General features: G+C 39.2%; 1 protein-coding gene across 4 annotated transcripts in view; it reads right to left on the bottom strand.

The window, feature by feature from the left end:
• The window catches only part of LOC105071317 (cyclin-dependent kinase inhibitor 2A-like), a 30,470-nt gene that overhangs the window by 10,162 nt on the left and 5,465 nt on the right, over window positions 1–14,843 (bottom strand). Inside the window, exon 1 of one of the 4 annotated variants that reach the window (XM_074361495.1) lies at window positions 14,078–14,426. The exons of the other annotated variants lie outside the window; for them this stretch is intronic. The gene's annotated coding sequence lies outside the window, so the exon portion shown is untranslated. Of the gene's footprint in view, window positions 1–14,077; window positions 14,427–14,843 lie in introns of those variants that run through there. 4 annotated transcript variants of the gene reach the window in all.

Raw genomic sequence — 14,843 nt, 5'->3', positions numbered from 1 at the left:
AATAAAGAAGGTGTGGTGTATATATATAATATATACATATATATTACTCAGCCATAAAAAAAGAAATAATGCCATTTGCAGCAACATGCGTAGACTAGAGATTATCAAAATAAGTGAAGTAAGATGGAGAAAGACATGTTGCTTATATGCAGAATTTTTTAAAAAGATACAAATTTTGTTTACAAGCCAGAAGTAGACTCACAGACGCAGAAAACAAACTGTGGTTACCAGGGGGAAAGTGGGGTGGTGCAAGGGATAGATAAGGAGTTTGGGATTGATAGATACACATTACTATATATAAAATAGATAAACAACAAAGACCTAGCGAATGGCACAAGGAACTACATTCAATTTCTTGTAATGAGCTGTAATGGAAAAGAATCTGAGATATATGTATATACATATGTGTATATGTGTGTGTGTGTATATATATATATCTGAATTGCTTTGCTGAATACCTGAAAATAACATTGTAAATCAACTACACTTCAATACAAAATTAGAATTAAAAATAAATAAATAAAACAAACAAAAAATGAATGTTCATTCAACAAGCTCAGAGGCCAAGGGTAGAGTATTGGGTTCAGGGGTGGGGAAGGAGGTGTTAAATATATGGGCTTGAGTTGGACTGCCTGGATTTTTTACTTAATTGCTCCATAACTTTGAACAATGTTACTTAACGTATCTGGACTTCAGTTTTTTTCATCTGTATAACTGGGATGAGAGTACTTCCCTCAAAACGCTGCTGTAGGGATTAAATGAGGCATTATATGTAATGAGTGTAGGAGAGCAAAGGGAAGAAGAGGATGACACAAGAAAATGAAACAGAACCAAACTCATCCTGGTGGCTTAGGCAAAGTCTCCATGGATGCTGAAATCTGACCCTAGTCTGGAAAAGTGCAAGAGTCTAAAGACGTAAAAGAAGAAGAAAGATGTTTTAGGCAGAGGTGAGGGCATGTGCAAAAACACAGACATCTGGGAAAACTGAAAGTAATTTACTGAGATGCATGGTGCGAAGATGGAAAAATAAACTTCTGGAAGAAAAGCCTGCAAAGGAGCCTGGTAAGTGCTGCTGGGATTGTCAGAGGAAAACTAGGAGTGAATGGGATGTTGAGGAAATGTGTGTAGGCTACTCTTTCACAGATTAGCTGTGATAACTCAAGTGTGTGGTGAAAGGAGACAGAGGGAAGGTGGAAGAGGCCTGAGCACACACATACCCTGAAGGAAAAGTGCCAGGTGAAGAGGACAGTTAGAAGAGAGAAAAAGAGAAACCGAGGACAGAGGCAAGAGAAGGTATTTTTGAGGACCTGAGGTCCCTAAAAAGTCAGGAAGAAATGGAATACAAAGCACAGGGAGTCATAAATTTGGATGCAGGAGATTCAGCTAGATTTGCGAAGGGAGAAAAGGTCGGGGCAGGGAGGAAGTTGAAACACTTCCTTCCGTGAACCAGAGGCTGGCTTGTTTTCAGTGAGGATATGATGGTAGGTTACGGAGTGAGAGTGGCAAAGGTTTAGAATATTTGTTATAAGGAAAGAGGGTTGGGCTAAGCAGAACTTAGAAAAAGAATCCTTTTCATCAGCCTGGAGACTCTAGCTGAGGGTAGGTGACACTAGAGGAGCACCTGACTATTTTATTTAAATTAAAGAAACCCTTGCAATGATGGTGGCCTAGTAACCCTACAAATCAAAGCATAGTAATTCTAGATGTAAATATTAATTCAACACATCACAAGAAAGAAAAAGAAAGATATTTGAGAAAGTAGTGTTCTGAAGTTAGGTTCTGATTCTGACAAGGCACTGAAGGATGGACAAGGTACAATATGCATGATATGCAAACATGTCAGATGATAACCAACATTATTTTATCAGGAAAATAAAGGCTGTTGGAGAAATAGCTCTGAACTGGGACCCAGTGATAGTCCTGACGTACGTATCTAATAATATGCTTTTTGATTGTAAAATGCTTTGAGACTATTTAGCTTCAGTGTCCATATTTTTTAAATGGGTTCTGTCTTGCTCTATCTTTTATACCTCATGAGGTTATTATATCAAGTGAGACAATACATACAAACGTTATTTTAAAAGCATATGACTTTTTAAGGCCAAGTGAGGACACAGCCATGAGATCATCTGCAAGCTGAAGAAAGAGGCCTCAGAAGAAACCAAACCTATCAAAACCTTGGACTTCCAGCCTCCAGAACTATGAGAAAATAAAATTCTATTTTTAAGTCCCCTCCAAAAGCATATGTCTTTTTACCATATTAAATATTAGTACTGTTATAAAAGAATTGTTCAAAATATAGCTTGAGGTTAAAAATTAAATGTACATAGAATATCTCTGGAAAGATACAGAAAAGTCTGTTAACTGTGGGGAGAGGAAATGGGGAACTGGAATGAGATCTTTTCACAGTCTGCAACTTGTATTGCTTGAATTTTGTACTATATGCATATATTAGCCATCTAATTAAATAAATACACTTATTAGACAAGTAAGCACTGCTTTTCTGAAAGCCATCACTTAAAAAAAAGAAAAGAAAAGAAGGGTCCTTAGTCAAGAGGGTAAATTGCGAACAAGCATCAACATGTGTGATACTCTGGAGGAGGAAGGCGGTCTGGCATTGGGATGCACTCTTTAGCGGAGCCTACCTTAACAGTATAGAAGAAAGACCCACTCTGATAACTGACACCTCAGACCTGTGTTACCAGGAAAAAGATGCTGTCTTTCAGGGTCTGGAGAGAATCCTATAGTTAAGGAGCCCTCCTTGGGAAATGGCTTATTTAGAGCAAGGTATGCTCTGTTAATGGAGCTTCTGGATATAGCTGGATCAAACCTGAATAGATGGGCTCTGGGGTTGAATGCTGGGTGCAGCAGATTATTTGAAGACTAAAGCAATGGGGGAATAATTTCATGCACCCCTTTTACTTTAGAAAGAATTAATAAAGTAAGGAAAAGAAAACCCCAGGTCTAGCTCCATCACTGATTTTATCATCTTGAGAAAGTGACACTTTATTCTGGCTTCTGTATCTCCAACTACAAAGCGGGCATAACAGCTGTACCTCAAGAGCCAAGAAAAGTGCCCTGGGGAAGAATTCTGAGGGCTCAGTGTCCAATCTGGGTATTTTAAATGGGAACGAAGGACTTCCTTGGGTGAAAAATGGCAAAGAATGTAGGGTTTTCCTTTATTTATTTTTCCACAAGGGAAAAAAGGTAGATTTAGCATGAAAGGGAAAACTCTGAGAAAAGGAGCAGACCTTGGAACAGGTTAGTTAAGAAAAGGGAATGTGTATCCAGGGATAGATCTATGGAAAATTCAAGATGGAGGATGTTTTCTTTGCCTTTTTACTATTATCTGATTAAGTTCAATCCAGCACAATGACTGAGTATCTGCTAGGAATAAGGCACTCATTTAGGGACTCTATGACATCTCTTTCCATTTTCACTTAGAATTATTGTAATACTTACCTTCCTACTCAAACAGGACTTTGGCAAATAGCACAAAACATAAAATCCCTTAACTTTTAAATCTGATGCATGATTGTAGCTAAGTACCAATTTTTCAATCTTAATTTCCAAAGTATTATTTGGGTATAGAATCTGCAGTACTGTCATCATCTTCCCAAGATCATTCTGAGCATAACTTAAAAATGTATTACATGTTATAGCAGATGTCTTTTCTAAATTGTGTGCAAAATAAATGTAACTTTAAATCTATGTAAGGAGTTTACTATTAAAAGTATCTGTAGAGTGGACCCTTGTGAAATGAAGAATCTTTGCAGTTCATGTGAACAACCACTCCCTAACTCAGCTGTTCTGTAAATGTCTGTCTTTGTTTGTTAAGAAGTTTCTTTTGGTGATCTACTTACCTGTAGCTACTTGGTCAGTTGAAAAATCTAAAAGATTAGCACAATATGTTTGTATGTGTATCTCTGTCTCTGTCTCTTTGTCTTCTGTCTCTCTGCAAATAGTATGTAATAGTAGTATACTATATATATGTGTATTAGGTAGTTTAGATAGAAATGAGCGCTGGGCAGGGGGAAAGGAAGGAGAAAGGAACAATCCAGAACACAAGGAACCTGAGCTGTCAATCAATCAGAGCGCAGGGAACTTGAGTTGTCGATCAATCGATCAATCAATCAATCAATCACAAAACCAGGATATAAAAACAGGGAAAAACGGGTGAAGGCACCATTTTTCCTCTCTTGGATTGGCCTGCTCCCAATTCTTGGGAGTGTACAATCTTTCACTATTTTTTTTTTTACTTCACTAATAAAAATCTTGCTTATGTCACACTTTTTGTCTCTCCTCAAAGATCTTTTTTTCGGGTGACTAAGAACCGAGGTAATTCTTACTTCCCTTTTCTCGGTAACATTAATTTTGGTGCCGGGACTAGGATCGCGTGCTTAAACCTAGTCTTTCCTCCTTCATTTCCCTCTCCCCCGCCCCAGGCCCGTGGAGCACAAGCTCCTGGGGCCGGCTGTGGAGGCTGGAGCATGGATACAGGGCGTGGAGCTCCAAGCGGTGCTGGGCCGGTCAAGCAGCGAGTGGCCCTTCTGGGACCCCGCGACGGGCGGGTTGCGGCGCGAGGGCACTGAGGCCATGCGCTGCCTCCCCCACGCCCAGCCACCTGCACGCCCGCCCCAGCGCGCTCTGCCCCCACCCGCCCCGGCCGCCAGGGAGCTCCAAGTAGAGATAATCAGGCTTACTCCAGAACCACAGTAAACTATCACTTCTGGCCCTTACACTGGACTGGCCTATAGAGAAGACTACTGATCACCTTAAAACAATGCTCAAAGAGAAGCTACCAAACCAGGAAGAGAAGATGACATTTGAGGTAGATAGCTAACCCAAGACACGACCAGGCCTGCATACCAATTACTTTATCACTCGCACCTTTATATACTGGTCTCTATCCTTTGCTGGGGGTCCTTGCTTCTGCTTTCTGATCTCTGTTATCGAGTTCTCTAAAAAACAAGCTCCTTCAGTCTCTAACTCTCTTTTTCCCACTGGTCACTGCAAGGTCCTATGGCTAAGACAAGTGTGCCTCCTTCTTGGGCTATTATTAACTTACTCTCCGACCTAAAAGGAAACTCAGTTTCCCAATGTGGCTGGGCCATGCCCTGGTTGCCACCATTTCAACCTATGGTGCCCTTAGCTACAATCATGCATCAGATTTAAAAGTTAAGGGATTTTATGTTTTGTGCTATTTGCCAAAGTCCTGTTTGAGTAGGAAGGTAAGTATTACAATAATTCTTATAACCATATCCTATTTGCCTTATTCACTGGCCAGCAAGTATTTAGCCACCTCTCTCGTACATCTCTGCCTTAGAAAATTGAGCTGCTGGAGTTCTAGCCCAAGTTCTCCTCTCCTGCTGCCTTCCCCATTCAGGAGCTTCCATGTGGACCCTATAACCCTAACTCACACCTCTATTTTTGCCCCCCCTTTCTCTGGCTATCCCAGTTGAGCAGCTCCCCTGCTCCTGGATCACCAACCACCTGAGGGGTTAAAACTATTTCCTTGGACTTCGGGAACTCCCAGCTCATGGTAAGACTGTGGCCGCTTTCCCCATCCAGAAAGGAGGCGGAGATGCCAGGTCCTCCTTCTGCAGACCAATGACCCTGGGACGCCAGGCTCTCTTCGGTCCATGGCTTCAGGGTACTCTGGCTACAGGCAGAAGACTGAGACGTCAGACTATAGCCTGTGGGCTTCACCTTGGGACATGGAGCTCTGAAGATCCCCCTTCCCCCCCAGTATCCTGCCCTTCAGATGGAAAGCCAACAGTTGATCCCTGCTGGGACTTCCCTGGGCTACATCTTAGCCAAAAGCATGGCCCACAATTAAGAGCATAAAATCAACCACCGCGCTCCAGCTTAATCTCTTCTACAATACACAAGGCAAATGGTCTAAAATACCATATATCCAGATCTTTTATTTGGTGAGGGACAGCAGTGATCTTCTAAAGAAATGCAAAATACCCACCTTGGCCCTGGTTACTATCAGCAACCTGCTGTCCCCAACAACTTGAGAGGGGGACTCCCTTATACGTACGTCCTCCCCTGCTCTCCCTACCATATACCCCTCAGTTAAAGGATAAATTTCCCACCCAGTCTGCCCCTGATATTAGACAAAAACTCCAAAAGGCAGTCCAGGAACCCAGAGTAACCCTTGATAAATGCTAACCATTGCTGCCACAGGTTTTGTTTTTGTTTTTGTTTTTTTCAATTGAGATCAGGTACAAGAGGCCAAGGCTCAGGAGAAGCACAGAAGGAAAGAGGCCAGGCATGCCCAGATGATTACAGTCCTTCAAGGGCAGCCACCGTCCTTAAGTACCTGGCCGGCCCGAGGTACGTCCAACGACAAGTGCTGCCATTCAGGAGCCTCCCGTGCAAGGGGCACTGGTTCCTACCCTGTCTTTACCAAGCCCCCATTATACTCAAAAAGAAGATTTGGGGAAAACAGGAAGGATTTCTACTTGGACCTTCAGGCTGGTTACAACAGGGAGAAGTTTTACTTTTACCACAGGATCTCCAATGGGGTGTCTTGAAGGCCTTACATGAAGCTACACATTTGAGTAAGGATGCTTTTTCCTTGCTAATCTCAAGGACATTTAAAGGAAAGGGACTAACTAAGACCACAGACCGAGTGACCAGGTCTTGCCCTACCTGTGTGGTTAACAATCCACAGGGAGTTTTAAAACCCCAATTAATTCAACCTGTTCAGCACAGAGGGCGTTATCCAGGAGAGGACTGGCAACTTGGCTTTACTCAGATGCCCCCATATCAAGGTTACAAACACCTGCTGATCTTTGTTGACACATTCACAGGATGGATAGAAGCATATCCCACCAGAACTGAAAAGGCATCAGAGGTAACAAAACAACTATTTCATGAAATAATTCCCAGGTTTGGTCTCCCTTTTTCTCTCCAAAGTGATAATGGGCCTTCATTTATCTTCTCGATAGTCTAATCTGTTTCTAAAGCCTTGGGAATTCAATGTAATCTACATTGCTCCTGGAGGCCTCAATCCTCAGGAAAAGTTGAAAGGGCCAATTAATTCCTTAAGACTGTTCTTAGAAAGCTCATCCAAGAAACCTCTTTAAGTTGGAAAGAGGCTTTACCAATAGCTCTTTTACGAACCAGGGTCGCCCCGGATGTTAGTCTTTATGAAGCTCTCTACGGAAGACCATTTATTCGGACAGAAATACTGATAGATAATGAAGTCACTTCTTTAGGGGCATATGACCAGGCTCTTAATCAATTCCAAAACACCTTGAGAGAATTTGGTATACGTAGTATGTATTTGTGTGTGTACATGTATAATTTGTTTACATGCACAGATATGGATAATTAGCCTCATTTTGAGGGACAAAATAAGTAAAGCATATCATTAGAAGAGAGAGACAGACAGACAGAGATAGAGACAACAGAAAATTCATTCAAAGTTGCCAAGAAAATAATAATGGCTACCATTTATTGACCCCCAACTATGTGACAAGCTTTAAGCAGCTTTACATGTATCATTTATAATCCCACAACTGTCTTGTGGGGTAGAGTGGATTAGCTTTCTTTTACAAATAAAAAAAAGATGCCCAGAGTGCTAAAGTAACTATGCTTAAGGAGATGGAGTTCAAATTCAAGGTTCCCAGTTCTGTCTGAGAGGTGCACACTCTCCCCACTATGTTTCCCTGTTGATTAATTTGTGGACAACTCAGCAGTGCTTCCTTTTCTTTGAGAACGGTGCTTTCAAGCAGGCTGTAAATTCTGAACCAAGATTACAGGATCTCCACTTTCAGAATTACTGTACTTTCTGTGGGATTATTCTTCGGTAATAATACACATAGTGAAAATTTGGATGTTAAAGTTCCCTCAAAGTCACTTAATCCAGTCCCCCCATTTTTGAATGATTTTTTTCCTGAGTATAGTTCACATTGCAAAAAATGTAAGAAATGAACTTCATAAAGGAAATGAAAAATTACACTATGCAGAAACAATAACAACATTTTAAAACACTTCCAGGCTTTTTCTTTGCTCATTTCTTATGGATATAACACAGTTTTGCAATGAGCTTTTACTTTTACTTATCATTAGACAGTTCCTCAAATTCTTGAAAATCACTTTATAAACACTACTTTTAACAGCTGCAATATATTCCACTGGGAGGGGTAGGTGAGGTTCAGTTTACTTATGATGCCCTTGTTGGCAGATATTTAAAGTGTTTCTAATTGCTACAATACATAGTATTGCCACACATATGGCAAAATCGCTTTTCAAAAAGCTACCCCCTTGATTTATAGATAAGAAAATGTAGGGGTAGTGTATTGCCATGGTTACCTAGTTAATAAATGTTTGCTGTAGATCTTAAACCCAGTCCTTTTTCTATATTCTTTCTATGGCCACAGCTATTTACTCTGACTCAGATAGATGTGATCGGTGAGGGTGTCAACCATATCCTTAAATAATAATCTTGGAGGAAACATAAATGCAGCATGGGTAATAAGGCTACCTCAGTCTTTACGCTCAGGTAGACTTCATCCCTCATTTACCAGTTTTGCAGACTTGAGTAAATTATGTAAACTTTCTGAGCCTCCATTTCCTTACCTCTCAAATAGGAAATAAAAAGTATTTCATAGGGTTATTATTAGGAATAAAGAATATCTAGGTACACAGTAGGCTCTCAATAAATGGAATTTACTTTTTTTTTTAAGGATATGACATTTACTATCATCTTATTCATTTAGGCCTTGAAAGTCAATTTCCTCTTGGGTTGTTTTTTTTTTTTTTTTTGCTTATTACTGTACATTCTGCAGGCATCTGTGGTTTGAACAAGCACACTCCTTTCCAGAAGGTGTGATTAATTCTGTCTTTGAATTCTAACCCTCTGCAAACAGAGCTTCTTTGTAATAAAGTTGGCTGTGTTATAACAAAAGTACCTCCACAAAAACTTCATTAAATCATGGGAGGTGACAATAGAGTGTGTTGCTGTGTTCAATATTTCCTCTGCGTGCATTGCCACCCACCACCATTCCCTGCAGTGCAGTTCATGTAGAAAGGCCAATGGGGAAACTACAGGCAAAACTGAGAAATTTTAAAGTTTACCTTTTCTAAACCTCTGTTCCCAACCTCCTTCTTTTTCTTCCTTGATGGGATACATTTTCTTTCAAACATGTGTTGCTCTCTTAATTGCTCACCTTGAACATACATAATATTTAATTGCTGCTTATGCTGCTAATATATGTACATGCTATTATCTCCCTGAGAAAGCAAAACTCACAGAGAAGTAATATTGTGTTCAGATTTCACTCTTGGTGTGAGTTGAGTGTACATGACTGATTAACTGGGTTTCACAATGATTTAGGACACTCTAATTTCAGGGGAATCATCCACACTGAAGCTTTCCTCTTCAAAGGAAGACCTAGTTGCCCACTTCCCCACAACTAACTGCCTTCTTGGGGCTCTACAGTCTGTCATCTTCAATTTTTTTTTTTTTTGCCTTTCCTGGACTTCTGAAAATTCTGAAGCCAAACCATCCTCTGATATTGTAAAAGATCAGAAGAAAAATTTCTTGTATTGGATCATTCTTCCTGAAGTCACATTCTTCACTCAATATGTAATTAAACTCCTCTGGGAGGAATCAACTTCATGATGATATACAACAATCCTGAATAAATCAGAAAATGCTTCCTACTTATGCTTTAGCACCTTTCACTTACAGATTTAACATTTACACTCATGTTTTCCTTTGAGTTTCCGGGTTGAGGGTATAGTTTTATATTTCTCTTTCTTATGGTTAAGATTAGAACTTCCAGACTTCATTTTTTAAAAGGTGATGATAACAAAATTACTTTCCATTTACTCTGCACTAACTTTGTATACCTAAGTCAATGTTGCCTCAGGAAGTATATTTAATATACTTTGCCTCTTTGATAGCCTACTGAATGTGAATAAGAATATTTGAAGGTCATCTTCCAAGGCAGACATTTTGAAGGTTTTGAGGATGACTTTAATGTTTCTGCCCCTCTCTCCTTCCATCACATACACACACACACTTTTTATACTAAAGAATTTTTAGAAAATTCTGCACCAAAACTATTGATTCAGATATTCAGACTGCAGCAACCATACTGAAGGAATCAAGAACCCATTACCTCAGTGCTTCCTCCAGAAATTATTTTGAGTTATTGAATTTTTGATAAATTGAAGGCAAATTAATAATTTTTTGCAGTTTTCTAAAACTAATTTAATTTCTTATCTTAGAAAACAGAAGTTCACAATCTTGTTTAATATCTGTTAAATAATTACAAATATTAGAAACTTCAGAGTCACACCATAAAGGCCATCATATAGGGCTTTTGTACAGGTGTGGGTAAAAAATTAGGCAAAATTTACATTGATTTTACCTGACATCTTGGAATGTGCCAACAATTTGAATATATAAATATATATTTTATTATGATATGCATATTCTTTAAAATGGAGTTCAAGAATTTCTAGCTAAACAGTTAAATTACAATTAAGAAGGTATTTACTGTAAAAGTAAATTAATGAGCATTTAAGGGTGTAGTTTAACTAGGCACTTTAACAATAATTGACAAATGTATGGATGAAAGTTTACAATGTATCTTTATGTATACTATTTTATCTAATTAGATGAGTACTATAGGCTACTATCTCAAGTTTACAATGAGAAAATGGAAGCACTGAGAATTTTAAGTACGAGACTTATTACCACATAGCTAATAAGTAAAGGAAATGGAATCTAATCACAGATCATATACCCCAAGAAAATGACATTTCTGCTTCTACTGATTCCTATGCTAGTACATAGATTTCCCATTATTGCTCTTAAATCAAAGTGGAGGTAAGTAATTTATATTTAATTTACAAGAGAGTTTTGAGTTAGTTTTATTCTGGGCAAGAAATAAACCTCTGAAAGAAATTAATCTTTCTTTATTATGAGATTCAATGGCTTTTAGAGCTGACAGGACTTCAGTTATCATATTGCATTATTGTTCAGAATTTTTTCATTCACTCAATCAGTATATGTTTACTGGAACATACATGGTTGGTACTGAATGAAAAAGAGGTCCAAGGGAGTTAAGCAACTTTGAAAACAACAATTAACCAGAAGAGATGGAACTGAAACTATGTATGTGTGTGTGTGTGTGTTTGTGTGTGTGTTTGTGTGTGTGTGTGTGTGTGTGTGTGTGTATGTATACCCACATACTCACTCAAGGGCAGCTATAAAATGCTATGTGAGGGCATTTGTGGCAAGATACACACACAATTCAATTTTGCATGTATTACTAGTCAATGGCTTTTGACAGACCATGCAACCTCAAGCTGAGCCTCAGTCTCCAGTGTATGAAATGAGAGAATAAAATCCCTGAAGCATGAGGATAATATGACAATTAAATGAGATAATATAACTTAATGTGTCTAATACTGTTAAGCTCCTTATGATTATTCTGAGGGAAAAGAGAAAGCAAACTTGACCGTGTGCTTTTGGAAGAAAGTTTCAATAAGCTTCTTTTAGAAACTGTGTTACATAAAATATATTCAGCTTCAATTATTCAGCATGTAAATTGAATGGAGTAAAATTCAAAGTATCCCATGTTGTATGTACATTTAACAATTATTTCAGAGTTAAAACACACTGCTTGTTCTACAGGTTGGGAAAGATTAGCGACTGGGGGGATTCATTGTTCTTTGGATAGCTGCTGTTTCTTTAAATTGGGTGAAAGAGTTGTACAGTTGCTGAGTCAGATGATCTGGCAGCCTGAGAGATTCAGGGCAAGAAAATGGTGGCACTCAAAAAAAGAAAGTAAAACAGAAGCTTTCCCCCCCCAATATATCACAAAGTAATAGGTGTAACATTAGAAAAATATAGTTTAAAAGCAGAAAAATATGGTTAGAATTTGAAAGGCATAATATTTTACTTTTTCTTATAATTGCACATTGTTTTTTAGCTTATAACATTCATATGTATTTCCTTCCTCGTCAGTGTGCTTTTACAGACACAAATACCCATCATTTTGTCTATAAGTGCTTTACTCTATTATGCCTACATTTTACTGCAGTTTTGCCTTGATCGTAAATAAATATAATTTAAAACTGTGAAATACTGGTGTTTTCTTTTTCTTCTCTAACATATTGTTAGCTTGTTATGTTTACTGCCTCGTTCTGGTTTGGAAAATAAAATAAAATGAATGAAATCCCTTATCTATCTACCTATCTATCTATCTATCTATCTATCTACCTACCTACCTACCTAAGAGTGCCATCCATCCTATGTAAACAAGGATGAGTGTATATAGTGTTTCAAAAACATATCATAAATGACTTTTGTGGAAAATTTCTATCTGGTGCTACAAGTTTTAATGCACAAGTGTATCCTGTTACATCTTTTGCCCCAAAATATGTTCTAATTGTAGAAATGTGGCATCTAAGAGATAATCTTTTCCAATTCAGATGAAGGATCACATAATAATAATAAAGGGCCTCCCTCTTTTGGTAAAAGAGCTCCTCCAATGTTTATTCAGATTCTCAGTGTGCTTCCTGGGACCCAAAGTATAACTGACTGATTCTAAAATTTTAAATCTTACCTAAAAGCTTGGACCTCAATTTAAAAATAAATAAGAAAAAGTAAGGTTAAAAGAAAAGCAATGCAATGTTGATCAAATTTGTCAAATGGTGTCCCAGTGAGCCACCTGTAACAGAATCTTCCTCATGTGCTTTTAAGGTTCAGATTTCTGATTCTTGGGACCCATAGCAAATCTGCTGAGTCAAATTTTCTGAGACTGAACCCCAGAAATGTGTATTTTAAACAGCAGCCCAGGTAATGCTGCTGCTGATAACCTTTGTCTTACTTCTTGATCTCTCATTATTTTCGTGCTTAAATTAAGAAAGTAAGGACATATTTATTTACACCATTCTGATTGCACAATTTTATTATTAGTTTCAATTTGCTTAAAAGAGTATCTTTGTTCATACAATTCTGAACGTCTACAATCTACAAACCTTTTCTTCCTTGGGAAAAAAAAAAAGCCCTCCTGGCTTCACAACAATTTAAATAAGTTTTGAGGTTTTTTTTTTTTTTTTTTTTTTTAAGGTAAATGGGAAAACTGAAAGCTAGTTGAAGAATTAAAAAGTCATTTATGATAGAAAATAAAAATCAACAATTCTTTTTCAAAGGACCTCTGAGGCATTGTAATTTTAAAGCTTGTAGTTGATGTTTTTAACTGCCCCCCCATTACTTCTTTCTGATTATGTAGCTCTGCCCAACTGCAACAGTCATTCTAGGGTTTATGAAATAAATACCTTCACTGAGAAGCAGAGATTTTCTTCAATCCTCACCTCTTTAAAAAAAATGCTATTGATGCTTAGTAAATTCAATAATTGTCAATATACATGGGATTGCTGAACACATACTGAAATAGCATGAATTAAGATAATCTGCAGAGGTCCCAAATTGTGGGCATTTTCTAAAATGGAGCAGAGTCTTAAAAGAATCTTCCTTCTCCTACCGAACAAAGCCTTACTTTATTCCCAAGGTTTTCTCCATCAGTTGGCTTACTGACATAGAAGTTGATCTTATTTTAATACTTACTGATGTTTTTTTCATTCTAATAAGTGATTTCATTCTTTTTAACTAAGGGGGAATCTATTCAAACATGAGGGAAGTTTCAGCATAAGAAATCTGTCGAGAGACATCATCACTGGAAAAATATCACTGGCCATTCTCCTTGCACCTCAGAAAGAGAAACAAAGAAGAGAAGACCCTTCAATACTCTGGTCGCCATCTGGTCTGGAAGGGAATGGAATGGCCAGGGAACCTCAGAAGTGCCGCGGACCCCTCGACCCCAGAGTGAATCTGTCGCACTCTGCCCCCTCCCTTCCAGAAAAAAAGGCCTAGCCAGTTTCAAGCTACAGATGTCGGCTGTCATACCTATACCTCGCACGCCTCCTGAGCCCACTCAGACTGCCTGTCCCCATCCCCTCCCCCCCCCTCCAGGGCAGCCCCTAACCTGCTCAGCTTTTAGCCCCTACTTTGCAGTTACTGTTACTCTGATAAAAATCTTACCTGCGGAAATAGATGGGGTGAAGGATGAGGCCCCGGGGAGGCTAAAAGTAGAAGGGGTTCGTTCGCGCAGTGGGGTGAGAAGTGGCCAGCGTCTAACTCTTGGTGGAGGGTCCTACCCCAGCGGCCAATAAAATCTCCGGCATCCGAAGCGTCTCTAAGACTTGAGAGGGTGGGGAGATGTGTCCAGGAGGGTGGTTGGAGCTGGGAGGTGGTGGAGGCTAGGCGTGAGCAGTTTCGAGTCTCACTTCCTACTCTAGGGTTCTGGGAACACCCGTTGCGACCCCAGCCCCGTTCTGAGAGGTGGTGAGCCCCACTCTGAAGTCGTCCGCTGAGGGCTTGTGAGAAGGGATCCCGAGAAGGACGCACGTTCTGGAACCAGAGAGGCCTAACACCGGCCAGGCGCCTTGGAAACAGGTATAGCTACCCACTTATCATTAAAAAAAAACGAACTACATTGTGAATTGGCGCAGCGTGCGCTAGAGTCTGAAGTCAGAACCCTCTCAGGCTTTCTCCAGACCTTAAAGCCACAGTCTTCTATAGGATACCTGCACAACTCATCTTCCTCACCCTTTCTCACTCCTTCCCCAAATAACACTAAGAAAGCTCTTAGTTCATCGGTACTGTACGGTCGTTTCAGTGGCAAAGGCTTTGAAAATAATTAGTGATGGTCACAGAATTTTGGAAAACTCAAATGAAGAAATAAAAGAACACCAACCATCCTGAGGAAGCCACCATTAATATTCTGGAATGTTTGTGTGTGTGTGCG

This window comes from Camelus bactrianus, chromosome 4, assembly GCF_048773025.1.
Source record: "Camelus bactrianus isolate YW-2024 breed Bactrian camel chromosome 4, ASM4877302v1, whole genome shotgun sequence".
In the NCBI taxonomy this organism is placed as follows: domain Eukaryota; kingdom Metazoa; phylum Chordata; class Mammalia; order Artiodactyla; family Camelidae; genus Camelus; species Camelus bactrianus.
Note: the sequence above shows the minus strand (reverse complement) of the source record. Positions and strands in the feature narration are given on the sequence as shown.